Below are 22919 nucleotides of genomic sequence, written 5' to 3'. Positions count from 1 at the left end.
TGCCACATTTTCTTAATCCAATCTGTCACTGATGGACATTTGGGTTGATTCCAAGTCTTTGCTATTGTGAATAGTGCTGCAATAAACATACGTGTGCATGTGTCTTTATAGCAGCATAATTTATAATCCTTTGGGTATATACCCAGTAATGGGATGGCTGGGTCATATGGTACATCTAGTTCTAGATCCTTGAGGAATCGCCATACTGTTTTCCATAATGGTTGAACACAAACAACCCCATCAAAAAGTGGGCAAAGGATATGAATAGACATTTCTCAAAAGAAGACATTCATACAGCCAACAAACACATGAAAAAATGCTCATCATCACTGGCCATCAGAGAAATGCAAATCAAAACCACAATGAGATACCATCTCACACCAGTTAGAATGGCGATCATTCAAAAGTCAGGAAACAACAGGTGCTGGAGAGGATGTGGAGAATTAGGAACAATTTTCCCATTTCTAAAGCCTACCACATCCTTGAATTTTCAGCATAAGTGCTACATGTCTCGAAGCTTTCAGTCAGCACCAAAAACAAATGTAATATTTCCACATTCTTACTGAGAATATTTCTCTATATACTTTTATTATTTCATATAAGTAGTACATATAACTACTTGTTTTCCTGATGTATTACATGCTAAAGAGTAAGTTTCTTTTTTACTATACTTTAAGTTCTAGGGTACATGTGCAAAACGTGCAGGTTTGTTACATATGTATACATGTGTCATGTTGGTGTGCTGCACCCATCAACTCATCTCCTAATGCTATCCCTCCCCACTCCCCGCACTGAGAACATGCGGTGGCTAAACAGCAAGTTTTTAAGGGCTTTCTGAGGAATGGACCACAGTATCCTTATCTTTGTACCTCTCATGGCACTGATCGTATGAGCCACTCAGTACAATTTGAATACGTGAATAAACTAGTATACCCTTTGGTACGTAGTGAATTGACTCTAATGCGGAATTAAACTTCAGAATGATGAAAATCAAAACCCAATTTTCCAAACACATATATGTGTGTGTGCAGGGACACAGAGATACACAAACATACACATGTACATACATACATACATATACATCTTTTAGCATTGCTATGGGACTGTGCTCCTCTCATCACACAAACTTCGAGTCTGAGACATCTAAAACAGACCAAAAGGAAAATTCAAGAAAGCAATGGTATCCAACATTGCATGGTCAAAAGAAAAATGGAACAACTTGATTACTGTGGCTCTGATTCATGCTTCCTTGGCCTGCAGTTGCAGACACAAATTTGTCAAACACTGTGAGTGCTTATTAGCATTCAGTTTTTCCCTTACTGTTTTTCAGTGTTCAAATGCGTTAAGTAGATAATAGAACTGGCACTGATAAAATACTCATTGAACTCTTCAGGAGGAAGAAGACATTGTAATAAATATAAGCAAATAGCACTGTGCTTTTATTAACTGATATCATGGCTATGCGCTTTACTACATCAAATGCTGCAGATTATCAAAATATATGGACACTGCCTTCAAGGAGCATACTAAATTGGGAGAAATTGAGAGTGGAACCCCTGTCTTACTCATTTTTATGTCCCTAATCTAGCACAGTGCCTTGAACATACCAAAGGCCCGATAAATATTGTTTGGATTGAGATGAGAAAATCTATTAGATATCTAGTGTTCCAGAATTACCAAACACTGGAGGGTAAGTTGATTCCTTTTAATAATTATGGCTCACTTGAATGCTTAAATGGTACCAGGCAGTCTCTGGAGTAGTTTCTATAGGTTACCTCACAATATTTTTGCATATTTTAATCTTCGTAATATGAATCAAAAAGTGGGGGGCTGAAAAAGTAATTTTTCTATCATTATATACTTAATAATGGCAGTGCCTAGATAGCAAAAGAAGCAGCATCATTTTCAGAGGCCTTACTTTAAAATACTACCCCCTATTGCTTTCCTCTACAAACTACCATACAAAAAGAGTTTTGCTTAATATTAAATGAAGTAAAATAAATGACTGAATTTATTGTACACAAAAAGATAACCAAATGATGGTGTTATACGTGCATAAATCAGTCTTTAGAAGTTTGACTCCTTTATTTTTGCATCAGATACAAACTAATGATTTTATTTTAACCCACATCTAGTATTCCATACTAACCATTTGTTGATAATATTAATCATATACCTCATTTTTAAAAATCAGAACTTAATTGGTAGGCTCAATATATATTTGTATTATACCGTATGTGTTATTCATAAGTGCCCTTCATTTAAAATTATGCTAGACATTGTTATTTCCTTTTCTATGTACTAGATTAAATATATCCTTTTAAATATTTGAAAATACTTGAGTGTATATATACACACACACACACACACACACATATAACAGTAATCCATAATTAGTATCCAGTACTTCCATAAAAGCAGAACTTGGGTGAAAATATAGCCTCATTAAACAACTAACTATAATGAGTTATTATTGTTACTATTTTAAATTTTACTTTACATTCCTGGATACAAGTGCAGAATGTGTAGGTGTGTTACATAGGTATACGTGTGCCATGGTGGTTTGCTGCTACTATCAAGCCATCATCTACATTTTAAGCCCTGGATACAATAGCAATTTGTCCTAATGCTCTCTCTCTCCTCATCCCCCACCCTCCTACCGGCCCTGGTGTGCGTTGCTCCCTTCCCTGTGTCCATGTGTTCCCATTGTTCAACCTCCACTTACAAGTGAGAACATGTGTTATTTGGTTTTCTGTTCCTGTGTCAGTTTGCTGAGGATTATGGTTCCAGCTGCATCCATGTCCCTGCAAAGGACATGATCTCATTCCTTTTTATGGCTGCATAGTATTCCATGGTGTATATGTACCACATTTTCTTTATCCAGTCTATCATTGATGGGCATTTGGGTTGTTTCCATGTCTTTGCTACTGTAAATAGTGCTGTAATAAACATATGTGTGAAAGTGTCTTTATAGTAGAATGATTCATATTTTTGGGGTATACACCCAGTAATGGGACTGCTGGGTCAAATGGTATTTCTGGATCTAGATCCTTAAGGAATCACCACACTGTCTTCCATAATGACTGAACTAATTTACATTGCCACCAACAGTGTAAAAGCATTCCTATTTCTCCACAGCCTCACCAGCATTTATTGTTTCTTGACTTTTTAACAATCGTCATTCTGAGTGGCGTGAAATGGTATCTCATTGTGGTTTTGATTTGCATAAAATGAATTATTGATACACTAAGTCAAAAGCTACAGGTAAGCAAAGGACCACTACAAACATATATATATACACAGACACACAGTGTGTGTGTGAGTGTTTATGCCACATAAGGATTCCTGAAAATGTCCATCACTGACTTTGAATATGATTAGGTAATTAACAATGAAAGTGACATGCTCGGCCGGGCGCGGTGGCTCAAGCCTGTAATCCCAGCACTTTGGGAGGCCGAGACGGGCGGATCACGAGGTCAGGAGATCGAGACCATCCTGGCTAACACAGTGAAACCCCGTCTCTACTAAGAAATACAAAAAACTAGCCGGGCGAGGTGGCAGGCGCCTGTAGTCCCAGCTACTCGGGAGGCTGAGGCAGGAGAATGGCGTGAACCCGGGAGGCGGAGCTTGCAGTGAGCTGAGATCCGGCCACTGCACTCCAGCCTGGGCTACAGAGCGAGACTCCGTCTCAAAAAAAAAAAAAAAAAAAAAAAAAAAGTGACATGCTATGACTTTTTCTAATTGAGCAAGATTAAACATCGCAGTCAAATTTTAAAATGATCATTTCCTTATCTTAAAAAAAAAAAAAAAAACAACTTTCTATCTCAAACACTGGATGATTCTTTTTCCATTTGGAAATATGATAAAAAATCTCATTTAGTCTATTTTTACTTTATTCTTCAACTGTAATTTAAAACATGCTAATTATTTAATGTAGATGTTTTTCATTTTGGATATTTTTACTCTTTTAGGTACAACCATTATTTTTAAAACTTGTGAACAGAACAAAATCCAAGAAATTTTCAATAATTTTAAATCACTGACATTGTAACAATAATTTTAAGTTTTATGCAAATAGATTTCTAACTATTTGTAATCTAAACACATAATGTACTGTCTAAAAGCTAGGAAACATGTATATTGTGAAATCATTTAAACTCTAACTGCACACCCAGTGATTATGAGATCAGTTCATAAAAATGGTGTGGGGAGAGCAAGGAAAGTGAGATTTTCTTAGAAAATTTAAAATAGAATACAAAGACAGCTCCTGAAAAGATAACTTAAAAATCATTACCCTAATATTTGAATACTGGTGATATCAAATGCAAGGTTAAGAAAGTGGCATAAATTGTTAGGGAGAACTTATCAAATCTTAATTTATCCCGAGCAATATGTGATTTTTAAAATTTTCTCCACGATAATTTTTAAAATAATATTATGAGCTTCTGTACCCATAATAAATTTAAAAAACAACTAATTTGCTTGTGATTATTAAAAATAATAATATTTGATCTTTGGCTTCCATAAGTAAAAACAAAAATAACTAAATCGCTTTATATTTACAAAATACATCCACATGAGTTCGTTTATTTTACCTTCACAATGACTAAGGATAATTTTATTTCATAGATGAGCTGACTTGTCCAAATGCAGCAGTTGCATAACTTTCACAAAAGTAGATTTACAAATCTATGTTGAGGTGAATGTTGAATCAAACTCAGAAAAATATATTAAAGAAACAATAATAAAGGTGGTATACCAATGACACTAAAGGGAACCGGGAAGATAAACCAGCATTTCAGCACTTTGTGGAATTTAAATTAAAGTACTGAGTACATTTCATTACTCCTTTGAATAGGCCCTTTCTGGTCTGGTATACTACTTATACCCAGTGGATTAATTGTGGTTTTTTCTCATTAAAAATTAATACCAATAATTTTTGTACTTATTAATATATTTGGCAACTCGAGACAATCAAGGATAAAATAATAAAGAGTTGTAAAATATGACAACCTATTTAGGGGCTGGGGAAATTTTAATGCATAAAAAAATGTTACATATCCACCACTCAATTCTCCATCCTACTCCTCATCACAGTATAGTAAATCATAAAATTACAATTCTTCCTCCATGATGTCTTTAACTACAAGGGTTAGGACAATATTACCCATTTCCTAGCCTTGAAAACCATTTCCATGATTACTTCCCTCATTTTAAGGGTTCATATACATTACTGATGGATTAATCTTACGTTCATAAACATATTGTCCTCGTCAACAACTCACAATATTGCTTGCTACCAAATTCAAATTCTTCAAAATGACACTCTTGCTATTTTTTCAACTGTCCCTACCTTAATCTCATTTCTGTCTCTCTATCCCCCTGTTAAAGTTTCAGTTCCAATCAGTTGAACGTTCAACACAGATTCCATTTGCTGTGATGAGTTTAAAAAAAAAAAAAAAAAAGCTGCTCTAATGATCAACCTTTTCATTGCCAATTATATATCACCAAATGTATCTGGAATAAAGAGGTAAATAGGTTCTGCTGGCTGAGAAATAAAAGGTAATTCTGCCATTTACAACTTCTAAGTCAACGCTATAATACACAGTCAAACCTTAGGCATATTGAAACCATCACATAATGTGTTGATCTATAGAAGATTTAAGAAACTTGCATATTTAAAGGAGAAAACTAAGATAATATCTCATCGGATTCTTGGATGTATTCTGTAATATCTTTATTAAATGGTTTTTTTGTTTTTTTTTTTGAGATGGAGTCTCAATGGTTTTTCATTTTGTGCTTGAAAATACATATCTGTTAAGAGGAAACTACTTGAGGTAAAATTGTCCATTTTCAGAAAAATGTTAAAAATATCTTTCTTATATTAAACAGAAACCTGTACTTCTTTCAGCTTTGACCTCATTTTTCCTAATTCTTTCCCCTGGGATTGCACAGAACAAGTTTTCTCTTTCATCTGATGCCTCTAAGTCATTATAAAATTTATGATTCTCTTTAATTATAAACTTTTCTTTGGCTATTAGATGTCTTATATTCCTATATATGGACAATTTCCAACTATCCTTTATATTATGGTCAACTTTTTTTTATTGAGACATGAAAAATAGACAACCATGTATGTTAGGATTATATGTGAAATAAGTCAGAAGACGGAGAAAACAATTTAGGGATACTTCCTAGAAATTTAAAATGGGCTCACGGGAGTATTTTCACTAACTTTTGGGGTTAAAACTGTTAAAATGATTATAGTTTAGGAAGAAAATAACCCGTAATATTATGTTGCTACATTGAATATACGCATTTGTTCATAATATATATTCACAGAGGTATAAAGAATTTTCTATTACATATAATATAAATTATATTTTATTATATTGCATTTTTTTATAAGCAAGATTCAGGAGTAAAGAAGAAAAAGGTCAAATAGGCCAGCTGCAAATTAGGTGACTAAGATCTCTCTAGAAAATTCCTCTCAAAATCTTGTCCAGACTGATTGAACACTTGTAGTGGCAAGCAGTCCAATACTTCCCGATGGCAATTCATTACGGTTTTGAACACAATAAATTCCATCTCAGCACATAAAGTCCTCTTCAGTCATCATGTTCTCTCTATGGAGAGACTAGGAACTATGGAACTATGTTTCTAGCTTTACTCGGAGTCTTTAGAAGCATTTTTTTTTTCTTTTCTTTTCTACATGATAGTCCTCCAAACTTAGCAGACTGAAGTATTATCTTTGAGACCACTAAGAACAGAAGTCAATGGTACTTTTATTTAATTAGATTTATTAAAAACCTACTACATGCAAGTTGATGGCATAGTTACTCTCTGCAAAATAAAGCTTTTAAAAACATGGTATTTCCCTTAAAACAAGTATTTCCCTGAAGGAATTCATAATCTATTAGAGATAAAACGGACATCTATGCAAATGATGTAATCACCCTCTTGAGCATGAGAAGAAAGTGCATGATATATGTCTAAAAGGGTCAGTGGAGCCAAACTAGATACTGCAATTACTTCTACGGAACTAAAATTTTAATAAGCTTGCATCTCTGAAGAACACTTAAAAATTTTTAAAACAGCATCTTTAAGTGTTTGACTCATTTCTGTCCCTTCTTAAATGTTACTGATGAAGTATAGCCATGCTTGCTCAGTACAGAACATGATTCTCTTTTATGGATAATTAGATGGAGGTCAATTGAGATGGAGCTAGATTAGATGCAAGTGTCATACAATTGGTACCATAAAGGGATGTCTAAAGGTTCCAAATTCTCTTCTGCTTCATAAATTACTTTAAATTTACGCATTTAATCCAACTCTAAGTAAATATCTTTAAATATCTTGCAGAGAGCTTATAACAAGAGAGATAAGTCAAGAACAAAAATGAAACACTAATCTCCACCCTTTTGAAAATGTGGAGCATTCCCCAGAGCTTTACAAAATGGCTGGTACAAATATGAATATCTGTTGAAGAAAAGGAAAAATAAATCCTTTTGCTTTTTAAGGTCAACATACTTCTACAAATGCTCATTGGAAGATGTCACTCACTGATGTATTTTCACACTAGAATAGAATTTCAAATTTTTTCATACTTAAAAGTGTTCAAAATGTTGATATGTTAAATAGTGCTTGAATCAATATCATAAATAAATTTAAGTAATAACATAAAGGAAAAGAATAACCAAAATAAAAAGAACTAAACAAAAAGAAATATATACTGGCTTATTTTTTTCTGAGTGGGGAAAATCCAATTTTCACTCATGCTCAACTCAATTCTGCATTCATGAGGTACAGCAATTATGAAAATTATCTGGTACACTGATTGATCATGTCATGATAATTATCATGATATGCGGATATATCCAAAAAGTGATGGGTAGGGTTCATCTGACTTGTGCCAATATTTACCTGTTCCTCCAAGGGGCAGAGAGAGGGCCAAAGGCAAGCACGCCACGTAATAAAATGTGACTGGCAGAGACATACCATTATCTTGGCTGTGAATTTCCATTTCCCCAAGCCAAGTCATAATATAATCAATAGGTTATTTCTTTCCTTAGAGACTTCTAAAACATTTCAGCCAAACACATCTTATTTGTCTAGAATGACACATAATGACATCTTCTAAAACTTCTAGAAAGAAAATTGTCTCTGATATTGCACGGTGCTGGAAATTTTATTTGATAAAAAGATCATATTCTAAATCGTTCATAAGCAAAGGAACGCTTCTGAAAAGAACAGCAAAAACAGGGAAAAAACACTATTAGAAATAAGCTTTTATTGATAAATCATTTTTATTTACATTGGTTAAGAGAAATCAATACAAATCAGTTGCAACATCCTTTGTCCAAATGCTACTCAATATTTTTACTCTCATAAATATATGTCTTTTTTGCTCTTATTACTAAACTTCAAAATAATTTACTGTTTCTCATTTTACCTTTATGAGAATAGTACCTTGAGAGCCACATAAAATGAACATTCCAACCTGCTTCATATTTTCTGAAGAACTGAGGAAAAGGTAATAAGAAGTATTTATATGAATGAAATTTTCTTTGTATTTGGATAGCTTATTTCTCTTTTTCTGTTATTTCCATATCTGCATATTAAATATAAAAATACAACCTTTTGAAGGGACTCTTTACCATGGGTATTGAATTCATACTATGCAGCTGTACCTGCTTTGAAGTGAAAGACAAAGTAAAAATGCACATAGGCATATGGTCAAACTTCAATTATGATGGGTTGATTAATCGGCAAATTTTTGCATACTATATTCCTATTTAATAAGTCTGTGACACAGTGTGGAATTTGAGGTCTGTCATTCCCTATCTAAATTGCCTTCGAACATACTAAATTTGTCTAATCCAAGATACACTGATGACGAGATTCAATGTTATTTTATGTACAAGCAAGCAAGAAAATTGCTGCCAATTAATTACAAAATGATAAGATAGTTCTTGATTTCAGAGATTTAAAAATATGAGAGAAAAGATTTTATCTTTGGATTAATTTTAAAAACTTTTATTTTAGGTACAGGAGTACATGTGGAGTTTATTATATAGGCAAACTCATGTCACAGGAGTTTTTCATACAGATGATCTCATGGCCCAGGTATTAAACGTAGTATCCAATTGTTATTTTTCTTTTAATCCTCTCTCTCTTCCCATCCTCCACTCTCAAGTAGGCATCTGTGTCTATTGTTACCTTCTTTGTGTCCATGAGATCTCATCATTTAACTCCCACTTATAAGTGAAAACATGCGTTATTTGGTTTTCTCTTCCTGTGTTAGCTTGCTAAGGATTAATGGCCTTCAGCTCCATCCTAGTTCCTGCAAAAGACATGATCTCACTCTTTTTATGGCTGCATAGTATTCCATGGTGTATATGCACCACATTTTCTTTATCCAATCTGCCATTGATGGATAGTTATATTTATTCTATGTCTTTGCTATTGTGAATACTGCTACAGTGAACATATGCATGCATGGGTCTTTATGGTAGAATAATTTATATTCCTTTGGGTATATACCCAGTGATGGAATTGCTGGGTGAATGGTAGTTCTGCTTTTAGGTCTTTCAGGAATTGTCACACAGCTTTCCACAATGGCTAAACGAATTTATATTCCTACTAACAGTGTGTAAGTGTTCCCTTTTCTATGCAACCTGGCCAGCATCAGTTATTTTTTGACTGTTTATTAATAATAGCCATTTTGACTGGTGTGAGGTGGTATCTCATTGTGGTTTTGATTTGCATTTCTCTAATGATCAATGATAGTGAACTCTTTTTCATATGCTTCTTGGCCACATGTATGTCTTCTTTTGAAAAGTATCTGTTCATGTCCTTGCCCACTTTTTAATGGGGCTGTTCGTTTTCTGCTTCAAATTTTTTAGGTTCCTTATAGATGCTGGATATTATATCTTTGTCAGATGTATAGTTTGCAAATATTTTCTCCCACTCTCTAGGCTGTTTACTCTGTTGAAAGTTTCTTTTGCTGTGCAGAAGCTCTTAAGTTTAATTAGATACGATTTTTCAATTTTTTGCTTTCATCACAATTGCTTTTGGCATCTTTCTCAAGAAATATATATTTGCCTATTCCTATGTCCAGAATGGTATTGCCTAGGTTATCTTCCAAGGTTTTTATAGCTTTAAGTTTTACGTTTAAGTCATTAATCCATCTTGAGTTGATTTTTGTATACGGTATAAGGAGGAGGTCCAGTTTCAATCTTCTGGATATGGCTAGCTAGTTATCTCAGCACCATTTATTGAATAACTGGGAGGTCTTTTCCCCATTGCTTGTTTTTGTCAGCTTTGTTTGAAGGTCAGATGGTTTTAGGTATGTAGCCTTATTTCTGAGCTCTCTATTCTGTTTCATTGGTTAATGTGCCTGTTTTTGTACCAGTACCATGCTCTTTTGATTACTGCAACTCTGTTGTATAGTTTGAAGTCAGGTAATGTGATGCCTCCAGCTTTGTACTTTTTGCTTAGGATTGCCTTGGCTATTTGGACTCTTTTTTGGTTCCATATGAATTTTAAAATCGTTTTTCTACTTCTGTGAAGAACGTCATTGTTATTTTGATAGGAATAGCATTGAATCTGTAAATTGCTTTGGGTAGTATGGCCATTTTAATAATATTGATTCTTCGCATCCCTTAGCATGGAATGTTTTCCCATTTGTCTGTGTCATCTCTGATTTCTTTGGGTAGTGTTTTGTAGGTCTCATTGTAGACATCTTTCACGTCACTAGTTAGCTGTATTCCTAGGTATTTCATTATATTTGTGGCAATTGTGACTTCGATTACATTCCTGATTTGGCTCTCAACTGGGCTGTTGGTGTATAGGAATGCTAATGATTTTTGTACATTGATTTTGCATCGTGAAACTTTGCTGAAGTTATCAGGTGAAAGAGTTTTGGGGCCAAAACTATAGGGTTTTCTAGATATAGAATCATGTTGTCTCCAACAGGGATAATTTGACTTCCTCTCTTCCTATTTGGATGTCCTTGATTTCTTTCTCTTGCTTGATTGCTCTGAGAGTTGAATTTATGAAATATGGTAAATGTCCATTTCAGCCTGAGAAACTTGAGTGATGACAGTAACCATGACTTTAAAAATCTCATATTCCAGGCTACAGGACAGCATGTAGACACTGTAAAAATTATGGCAATGAAAAAGATACATTCTCTCCTCTTCCTGACTCTGTCATTAATTTTTAATGTTTCGGGAGTGTGACTATTAATAATATCTAAAATGGTAATTACATACCACACTTTGTGTTCATGACTCAGTTCCCTTATTTTCTAACTCACTAGAGTTACCTTAATCAAGTAGGTAGGAAAGGAAAAACTGGTCACTCTCATACAGCCTAAGGACCCAAGCATAATAATAGATTTTACCATAAGCCTAAATATGATATATCTAATGTTTTGTAGGTTCGCTTTAGAGTACAGGTTACTGTGCTTTCATGGCTGAAAGGTGACCTCAAAATAATTCTTCAATAGAAAGAGTAACACAAAAGTCCAAATGTTATTTATTGTTTTCAGAGAGTAAATTTTTAGACAGATATAAACATTAACATCTTTCAAGTTACACGACAATAAATGAATAAAAAGGTAAACAGGCAATCTTCAATATATTTCATATTGACAGAATTTTTCATGAACTTAACACAGGATGCTGCATAAATGACTACGCTAGACGATGAGGCTAAGATTGATAGCGTTAGGGCCAAAAGGAAAAGGAAAAAATATGTAAAACCTGTTTATTGGAGGCCACGTTTCTGAGAAGGAATGTCTTGAAAATTCAGTTTGGCAAATTCTCTGAAAATTTGTATTACAGAGAGACACCATGACCTAAATAGTCAAAGAAGCATGCATGTATATGAAGAATATAATGTCATTAATCATATAATTTTAGAGTTGAAAGGAAAATCTGAACTCAAGTGACACAAAACTTGTATTGTAAAGAGGAGAAACCAGAAGCTCATGGAAGTGATAACACCCATTGTCGTACATCAGGTAGCAGCATAATCAGAGTTAAAACCACTCACTCTGAGTTAAGATCTCCTTGTCTTTCAATCAAAAGCATCACTATAATATGATTTATATAATATTATGCAAACATACATACATACGGATACACACAAATATGTATATAGAAATGGTTATTATATCATTGCAGTACATTCAGGGGCTTACTTTTTGAGACACGGTCTCGATTTGTTGCCCAGGCTGGAGTGCACTAGCATAATCGTAGCTCACTGCAGCCTCAAAAGCTTGAGCTCAAGCAATCCTCTCACCTCGGCCTCCCAAGTAGTTAGGACAACAGGCATGTGCCACCATGTCTGGCAAATTTTTTTTTTTTTTTAATTTTCAATATTCACAGTTACAGTTCCATTGCTCAGTCATTTATTAGCTAGTGTGTGGTCATAAGAATGTTCTGTATGTTATTTTTTTCCCCATAGAGAAAATCATCTGAAAAAACCTCAAAACTCACATTTTCGGGAATGTAAGAAAGTATCAAACTACAGTGTGAACAATCTTAGAGAAGTCATAGAATGCTTGATTCAGCATAAAGGATAGAGACTATCAATTGCTAGTCTCTAAATTTTACAGTTGAAGAGGCTGTGGCTCAGTGGTTAAAGGGTTTGTTCAAGGTAGATCAATTAGTTCACAGCAGATCAATGCCAGTGACCTACATTTGCCTAATTGCAAACATACTCTGCAAATACGTGTGAATACACTTCCTCACAGACAAATGCCAAGTATTTTAAACACTTTTACACCCTATTTCTATGTCTAGACACGAACCTAGCCTGCATCTTTGGCTCTCCTGAACATTCAAACTCACAAGATGACCATAGCCCATACTTGGCATCAGATCCATTCTGAGAACAGAAGGCATAAGAACAGCATCTTAGCAGGGCAGCATTAGGTATTCCTCTTCAATGAGAATATGTTCAACAGTCAATACAGTCATTCATAAATAATTCTCCTTGACCCTCCAGAAGATAAACCAGTGTCCGCATTTGATAGATGTGGGAGTCACCCTGGATTACAAGTCTCACATCACACAAGAGCCAGTAATTCCTGTGAGCCAAAAATTCCTGTAACAGTACCATAGCCGAGCTTCTGGTTTTGCAAGACATAACCCTCAGGGAAGTCCAAAGCTACTCTCTCCTCATAAACCATTTAAAGTTCTCTAAGTGCTGATAATCAAAATAGTGTGGTACTAATGTAAAGATGGACATATAAATCAGTGAGTAGAATTGAGAGTCCAGAAATAAAACCCACTTTTATGATCCATTGTTTTTTAACAGAAGTGCCAGGCAATTTAATGGGAGAAAAAATAGTTTTTTCAACAAATTGTGCTGAGATAACTGGATATCCATATACGTAACAAAGGAAGGATGCTGGAACTCTCCTATATGCTTTGTAAAAATTTAATTGTAAATCGATCAATTAACTAAATTTAAGAGCTATAACTATAGCAAAACTTGCAAGAAAACATAGGATCAAATTTCTGACCTTGGATTAGACAATGATCTCTTAGAAATAACACCAAAAATAAAAACTAAAAAAAAAAAATAAACTAGACTTTATAAAACAATTTAAAACTATTGTGCTTCAAAGGACACTATCAAGAAAGTGAAAGAAATCCACAGAACTGCTGAAAACAGTTATGGCTATAATAAAAAAGACAGATAATAACAAGTATTGTTGAGAAAGATGGAAAAACGGGAAGCGTCATACATTACATAATGAGAATGTAAAATGGTACATCCTCTTTGGAAAGTGTGACTGTTCTCCAGGAAGCTAAATACAGAGTTACTATATGATGCAGCATTTCTACTCATAAAGAAAGGAAAACATATAAAAAAACTTGTAAATGATGTTCATAGTAGCATTATAATAGGCAAAATATAGAAACAACATAAATGACAATTAAATGATGAACAGATAAATAAAATGTGGTATACCAATTCAACGGAATGTAATTCAACAATAAGAAAGAATGAAGTATTGATAAATATTTTAACATGGATGAACCTTAAAAACATTGTGCTGAGTGGAAGAAACCAGTCACAAAACACCAAATTGTACTATTCTGTTTATATAAATTGTGCAGAATAGGCAAGCTCATACAGACAGGAAAAAAATTAGTAATTGCCTATGGCTGAGGGGGAAGGGTTAGGAGCAATATGAGTGGTAACTGTTAAAGGGTACATTGTTTCCTTTGGTGTGATGAAAATATTCTAAAATTGATTATGGTGATAAATGCACAACTATGTAAATATACTAAAAACAATTTAATTGTACACTTTAAAGGTGGGAACTGTATGGTATATGAATAACATCTTTTTTTTTTTTTGAGACGGAGTCTTGCTCTGTCGCCCAGGCTGGGGTGCAGTGGCCGGATCTCGGCTCACTGCAAGCTCCGCCTCCCGTGTTTACGCCATTCTCCTGCCTCAGCCTCCCGAGTAGCTGGGACTACAGGTGCCCGCCACCACGTCCGGCTAGTTTTTTGTATTTTTTAGTAGAGGCGGGGTTTCACTGTATTAGCCAGGATGGTCTCGGTCTCCTGACCTCGCGATCCGCCCGTCTCGGCCTCCCAAAGTGCTGGGATTACAGGCTTGAGCCACCACGCCTGGCCATGAATAACATCTCAATAAGGCAGTTAGTGAAAAAGTTTTTAATGACAAGGAAGTGAAATGTCTCCACTAACAACCAAGCACATTTCAAGATCACTTTTAAATATGGGGTAATGAACTGTACTGAAAGTACCTTGGTGATGAATTTTTCAGTGTGATTTGATTTATTTATACTTAGAATATGTTTGCCAGAGGGGTTCGAACCAGAGTGACTCCATCTTGACTAGGGGCTGGGTAAAATGAGGCTGAGACCTACTGGGCTGCATCCCCATGAGGTTAGGCATTCTTAGTCACAGGATGAGATAGGAGGTTAGTACAAGATATAGGTCACAAAGACCTTGCTAACAGAAAAGGATGCAGCAAAGAAGCCGGCCGACACCCACCAAAACGAAGATGGCAATGAAAGTGACTTCTGGTCCTCCTCACTGTTGATTATATGCTAATTATAATGCATTAACATGCTAAAATACACTCCCATCAGCACCATGAGAGTTTACAAACGCCATGGCAACGTCAAGAAGTTACCTTATATGGTCTAAAAAGGGGAGGATTCCTCAGTGCCAGGAATTGCCTGCCCCTATCCCAGAAAACTCATGAATAATCCACCCTTTATTTAGCATATAATCAAGAAATAACTACAGGTATACTCAGTCAAGCAGCCCATGCCGCCACTCTGCCTATAGGGTAGCCATTCTTTAATCCTTTACTTTCCTAATAAACTTGTGTTCAATTTACTCCATGGACTCTCTCCTAATACTTTCTTGTGTGAGGTCCAAGAACCCTCTCTAGGGTTCTGGATCAGGGCCCATTTCCGGTAACATTTTACCCCGTCAAATCCATTTTTTTTCCCCACTGCTAAGCAAGTTATCTTCCAAGAGGAAACAATTACTGTGGAACTCTATTTCAATGATGGACAAAAATAAAATTACTGACATATTATCACCTATTTTCAGTTACAGGATAGGAATGGTGGTAAAAGACACTCTGCCACAGTGACTCTACACTGTGTTTCTACAACAGTGTTTACACAGTTTCAGAAAACTGAATGTTCTTGTAGATATCATGATGGCCACTGAGCTGCAATGAGGGAGAAAACTCGAGTGGAAAATACCTGAAAGCTTGCTCCTCCAAGCTCTATGCACAGATTGAGGGGCCTGAGACAGTAAAAGCAAACCAATGAAAATTAAAATGTATAAATCCCAGCTGGAAATCTGCAGACACATACACAATGTCTACGGTGTATACATAAAGATATAATGAATACATGGTTAATGTACATTTGAAGAAAATGCTCTGGCTTGCTGGAAATCAAAGAAATATTAATTCCTAGAATTAATTAATTAACTCACTCAGAATTAATTCATCCAATAAATGATATGGAGGAAGACATTTGGTACTTGTCCCAAAGGGAGGTACCTGGATCAAGCATTTCGGAAGAAAAGATTAGGAGTAGAATTGGAAGAGTAAGATTGGCAGTATTAGCTGTAAAATTAGTGATAACTTTGGCATTTTGAAAATAAAAATATTCATATGGAACATTTAAAATATCATAAGGAAATAATGTAAATGTGTAGGATATTAGGGACTGAGTTTTCCTTTTCTACTAAATCCAAATTTTTTTAATGTGTTTTTTTCTACTTTACCTGTTAGTATTACAAATAAGCTAAAATGTAAAAAACAGAAAACAAAAAACAAAAACAAAACAAAGAAAAGTGAAAAGACAGCTATATACTCTATACTCAATGTTAAAAATCAGAAACATAAAAAGCTAAATAGGTCTTTCTCAAGGGGCCCATGAAGACATTTTCCCTTTACTGAGTTGCTCTATATCTAGGTTAATTGTTTCTTTATTACTAACATGTAAGAGGAACCAGAACAAAAGAAGCATATTACTTCTCTGAAACACCAGTACTTGAATTTGAAAATGTATTTATCCGTATCAATAAAAACACAAAAGCAGACATTCAGGAAAATAGGAAGGATCAAGAAAAACCTGATGGTAACTTTTTTTTTAGTATTACCTTGTAAGAAAATAATGAGACATATTTTTTAAAGATAAGAGATTCTTTACAACTGAAAGGAGAAGAAACCTCTAAAGAAAGATTTTGCTAAGAGCAAAATAAAATGATGCTATGGTAATGCAAATAGAAATATTCAAGTTATATATTACATTCCAACCTCTATCTCAATTTCTATACACACTGAATATAAGTAGAACTTAGAATCCACCCAGAAAAAAAGTACTATAAAATATCAAAATTAAGGAGAAGTGTTAAATATTTAAGGAAGTTTCCATCTACGAATAAATGTATATGCTCACATATGCAAACCTAACTTTATTTATTTATTTTTTGTTGTTGTTGTTTTTGAGACAGAGTCTCGCTCTGTCACTCAGACTGGAGTGCAGTGGCGTGATCTTGGCTCACTGGCCACTCCGCCTCCCAGGTTCATGCCATTCTCCTGCCTCAACCTCCAGAGTAGCTGGGACTACCTGCCCGGCTAATTTTTTTTTTTTTTTTTTTTTGTATTTTTAGTAGAGATGGGGTTTCACCGTGTTAGCCAGGATGTTCACAATCTCCTGACCTCATGATCTGCCCGCCTCGGCCTCCCAAAGTGCTGGGATTACAGGCGTGAGCCACCGCGCCCAGCCTATTTTAAATATAGCACAGATAACACCATTTGAAAAATGAATTTGTATGGCTATTATTTTTATAGGCAATAAAATATTAAATATTGAATAACAATTCAATTACATTGTAATCATTTTAAATTAACTATACAATACTTGTCCAAATAAAATTTTCAAGTTTGATTTAATAATTTATACCTCATTAGCTAACTAATTTGAAACAAGGTGGTTAAATACTTGTTAATGATAGCTAATGAAATATTGCTTAAAAGTCATACTTTACACTTACTAATTTTAATAATGGAATTTGGAACAAAATAATCATAATTTAAAAGTGAATCATTTACATACCCTACTAGGAAGTTTGTTCATAATACACTGAAAATAAATTATTTTGTCTGTAAAGAGAAGTACTTAAATTCTAAATATTTTCATACATAGCATTTACCACCAAATTGAGTTGAAATTTTTTTCTATAATGTTAGCCTTTAGAGTTAAAACTGCTCAATTTTCACTTTCCAACAAAATAGGGATCAATCATGGTGACAGGAGGAAAGAAAGTGCTCATGGTTCCAAGACTTGTTAGAATTAATTGTTAAGGAAACACTGTTTAGAAAAGAAAAGACAGAAGCCGGGCGCGGTGGCTCACGCCTGTAATCCCAGCACTTTGGGAGGCCGAGGCGGGCGGATCACAAGGTCAGGAGATCGAGACCACGGTGAAACCTCGTCTCTACTAAAAAAAATACAAAAAATTAGCCGGGCGCGGTTGTGGGCGCCTGTAGTCCCAGCTACTCGGGAGGCTGAGGCAGGAGAATGGCGGGAACCCGGGAGGCGGAGCTTGCAGTGAGCTGAGATCTGGCCACTGCACTCCAGCCTGGGCGACAGAGCGAGACTCCGTCTCAAAAAAAAAAAAAAAAAAAGAAAAGACAGAATAATGCAAGCCATTTCCTTAATAGATTTGTTAACCAAATTTAAACAATTAGTCTAAGTAGTTAAAATACATATGTAATATTGCTCATTATTACCTGCATACACATTTTCAAAAAACCTACCCCCCCAAAACATCCAATGATGCTTATAGCTGGTATTTGCTTGGAAACCCAAAGACCTCCCTCAGCTGGTTTTGCAGGGAAAAAAAAAAAAAAAAAATCAGCCGGACGTGGTGGCTCACACTTGTAATCCCAGCAATTTGGGAAGCCGAGGTGAGTGGATCACAAGATCAGCAAATGGAGACCATTCTGGCTTACACGGTGAAACCCCGTCTCTACTAAAAATACAAAAAATTAGCCGGGCGTGGTGGCGGGCGCCTGTAGTCCCAGCTACTCAGGAGGCTGAGGCAGGAGAATGGTGTGAACCCGGGAGGCGGAGCTTGCAGTGAGCTGGGATTGCACCACTGCACTCCAGCCTGGGTGACAGAGTGAGACTCAGTCTCAAAAAAATAAATAAATAAAAATAAAAATAAAATAAAAAATAAAAATGAAAAAAAATCATGGTCAAGTTTCTAACTTACTTTCAAGAGTTTTCAGTATTTTTCTTATTCTAAGAAGTTAATCTTTTAGAAATGAGTTAAAGCTAACAGACACTCTATACATGATGCCCCAAGGAAATATAAAGGGTTACAGTAATGATGCAATGCTTAAATAAAGTGCCACTATGTAATGAATCTATAAAGTGAAAAAATTAATTCTAAAATTCACACAAAAGGTCAGTCACATTACTTTACAATAAGACAAGATGTATTTTAGAGACCTACTTCAGACTCAATAGTTTTCTCAATAATTTTTAAAAAGAGACAAAATCACAAATTTTCAAAAACCCTTTAAGATGATATTTTTATGAGATCAAGTAAAAATGCTTTTTTAAAAAATAGCTACTGCATGTTATATTTTGAATTGTTGGCAGCTGTGGTTCTCCATCTCTCTCACATTTAGGTAAAGAGCTGCATCAAGGATTAGAGTAAGGATTGTTGACATAATACCATACGGGAGAAGTTAACACGAGCTTTTCTGTCTATAAGATTTCCGTTAACTGGAAAATAACTAGCAAGACGGAAAGAAGGTCTAGTGTAGAGCTAAGCTGTCCACAGAATACTGACTCTTACCTTCGTTATTTAAGCTTTTGATGAGATCTTGCCAAGAATACAAGTTAACACTCTTAAAAAGAAAACACTTCCAGTGCTTTCCCTCTGGATAGATTCAGGTGAATAAAATAAATGAAAACAAAATATATCTTTTTACTTCCATTTTGTTGCATTAACACACAGGAAAAACTATTAATGAGGTTAAGGTGTGAGAAGTCCTCTTCCAACAACACAGTAATAACAAAAGTATGGGATTGCTTCACAAATTCCTCATACCAACCATAAAAATGATTTAACATGTATTTTGACATAAAGAGGTAAATATTTATTGTGCAAACCATATGAGCTTCAAAATCAAACATCTATACCAGGAAATGTGAAAATCATTCCCAGGGATTAAATTCCTGATGGGTTCTGTTTATTTCTTGGTGGCAGAGATCAAAGATATTATTCACTGTTGTTCAGTGAAGAAAGACTGCTACTAAATAATCATCAGGAAGCCTAGCTGCCTTTCAACACATGTTTCTCAGAACAGTCACAGATAGCAAGTGGGATATATTATAGGTCTGGTTCCAGTGATTTGCTACTACCCTGGTGACTTCAGTAAAGAATGAGAGGAGTGGGAGACAATAGATTGGAAACGGCCACAACCTGGTGCCAATACAGTCATGAACAGAATGACAATGTATCTGTCAATAACAGGCCACATAATATGATAGCAGTAGCATAAGGTTATAATATTGCATTTGAATTGTACCTTTTCTATGTTAAGAAATGTTAAGATACACAATTACTTACCTTTGCATTCAAATTGCCTACAGTATTCTACAGTACCATGTTGGCAGGAGTAATAGGCTCTACCATATAGCTTAGATTTGTAGTAGGCTATACTGTCTATGTTTGTGTAAGTACACACTGATGTTTGCACAACAAAAAAAATTGTCGAAGAATGCATTCATCAGAACATATGCCTGTTGTTAAGTGATGCATGACTATATGAAAATTTCATATCACTGGTGTTTGTCTCAGTAATGTGTCAACCAAAAGGAGTATCTTTGGTAGTCCCATAACTTCAAATAGTTAAATATTCCCTGATACTTCTAACAAAAAACAGTAAAACAGTACAGTTTCTTTTCATCCTTATTTAATTCATACAAAGACTTCAGATTCTAGACCAGGCAAAGCTCCAGACAGTGGAGATAAAATGGAGATTATTTTGGGCAGATAAAGATAGATAATGAATCAGTATATAAATAAAATAAGAAAGATTTTAGAGGGCATAAGTTCCACACTGATAATTGTAATAGGCTGAAGTGATTGAGAGTGACTGTTCCTACTTTCGTTAGTTCAGGAAAGGCATTTCTAAGAAAGTATCACTTAATTAAGATTTCTGAGAAAGTATCAATTAAGGGAGAAGCCCGCATAGAGATGATCTGAAGTAAGAACATTTCATGCAGAGAAACATCTACTAACTACATAAAGATACTAATGTAGGAGTTGGCCTGAGATGGAAGTGGGAAAAGGAATGACGTAGAGTAAAAAGCTAGGCAGAGATTAGGACATGAAGGATTTTGTAGACCAGGTTAAAATATTCAGATCTTTGCCTTAGGGTTATGGGAAGTCATTGGAGTAAAATTACTTGTTCTACCTTGTCAAAGATTAGTGTATCTGTAGAGGAAGAAGGGAGATTTAATTGTATGGTGACAAAAGTAAAAAGACATGACAGGAAATAATTGCAACAGTCTAGGTGAGAAGTAATAGGGGTTGAGATAAGGTAGTGATAATGAAGAAACAGATTTGGGGAATGCGAGGTACAGGAGACAAGATTCACTGATGATTAGACATGAAGTTTACAAAAGCATTTATAAATTTGACATTAGTCATTGGGTCATAATGGAACAAATTAGTCAGTGAGGGCTCAGCAGTTTTGTTTGTTGTTTATTCTGGGAGGTCTGATGGAAAAAAATCAAAAGATCTGTTTATGTTAAGTTTGACATTCATATTAGATACATACTCCCATGGGTATGTCAAGTAAGCTGTTTAAGGGGAAAAAAGCCTCATGTTGAAGAGATAAGTTAGAATTAAATACAAAAATATATTGAGGGTCATTTGCGTATAGTTAGCATTTTAAAAACATTAGATTGGATGATTTAATCTAAAAAAAAGTATGAAGCTAGGACTGACACTAACATTTGGGGGTACAGAAATGATGAAAAAAGGAAACTGAGAAGGGGAGGAAGCCAGGATGATTTTATGTGGCTCAGTACAAAAGAAGACAGTTTTCCAGAAGGAGCAAGTAGTCAACTGTGCCAAATTCTGTGGAGGGATCAAGTATGGGACGAACAGAGACATGGCCATTCAATTTGGCAATCCAATAGTCATGTGACCATAGGGGACAAAAACAAGAAAGTAAAAAAAAAAAGGAAGGAAAGAAGGAAGGAAAACCAGCCTATGTCATGGCAGCCCTGATGAACTAAGTTGAAAAGAGAATATGAGGTAAATAATGGCAATGAAAAGTATGAATAATTCCTTCTAGATTTGGATGTGTGTTTGCATGTAGCAAGGAGAGTAGAAAAACAAGGTAATACCCGAAAGAGAGAAGAGAATCAAAAGAGCTTATTTTTGTTTGGGTTTAAAGTTAGAAAACAGCAGAACATATTTATAGACACATACAAAAAATTGATACTGAAGGAGGAGAGAGATAATTTCAAAAGAAAATGCATGAATAAATTAAAAGTAAATGAAATCCAGAGTCCAAGGGGAAAGGCTGGACGTGATATGAGAACAGGTAAACCTGTCAATTCCAGTAACACTGAAAGGCAGGCCAAGAATGTAAATTTAGACTGGGCACAGTGGCTCACACTTGTAATCCCAGTTCTTTGGGAGGCTGAAGCAGGAGAATCACATGAGGCCAAGCATTTAAGACCAGCCTGGGCAACGTGAGACCTTGTCTCTACAAAAAAATTTAAAAAATTACCCAGGTGTGGTGGCATGCACTTGTAATCCTAGATACTTAGGAAGCTGAGGTGGGAGGATTTATTGAACCCAGGATTTCAAGGCTGCAATAAGTAAGCTATGATCACACCACTGAACTCCAGCCTAGGCAACAGAGGGAGATTCCTTCTCCAAAAAAAAAAAAAGTGGGAAGAGGAGAATGTAGATTTGCAGATGAAAAAATGAGGGAAATGGGGTGTCATATTTCTTTTCCTCAGTGAAGTAAAAAGAAGACAAAACTGTTGTGAGAAGGAGGTTTTAAGAGAGTAGAAGGTGTGAAATCAGTTTAGAGAATAGGAAATGGAAATGGAATAGGATGCTTGGTGCTTGGAGAGGCTGAATCTCCTATGAGAATTATTGTGGCTATGAATTTAAAATGAGATCAGTCAACAATATTTAGCTATTTGCATGCAGGCATTGAGATGGTTGTTATAATCAAACCTGTAAACCACAATTTAAAGAATAATTTTAGGAAAGGAAAAGTGATTTTTAATTAAACTATATACATTTTTTTTCCCCATGCGCTGACCACTTTTTTAATGACAAAGAATGTGT

General features: G+C 35.1%; 1 protein-coding gene across 1 annotated transcript in view; it reads right to left on the bottom strand.

Moving 5' to 3' along the window:
* The window catches only part of LOC112615155 (interleukin-1 receptor accessory protein-like 1), a 743111-nt gene that overhangs the window by 371027 nt on the left and 349165 nt on the right, over window positions 1-22919 (bottom strand). The window lies entirely within an intron of this gene.

This window comes from Theropithecus gelada, chromosome X, assembly GCF_003255815.1.
Source record: "Theropithecus gelada isolate Dixy chromosome X, Tgel_1.0, whole genome shotgun sequence".
NCBI lineage: Eukaryota > Metazoa > Chordata > Mammalia > Primates > Cercopithecidae > Theropithecus > Theropithecus gelada.
The sequence above is the reverse complement of the archived record's forward strand: the minus strand, read 5'-3'. Positions and strand labels throughout refer to the sequence as shown.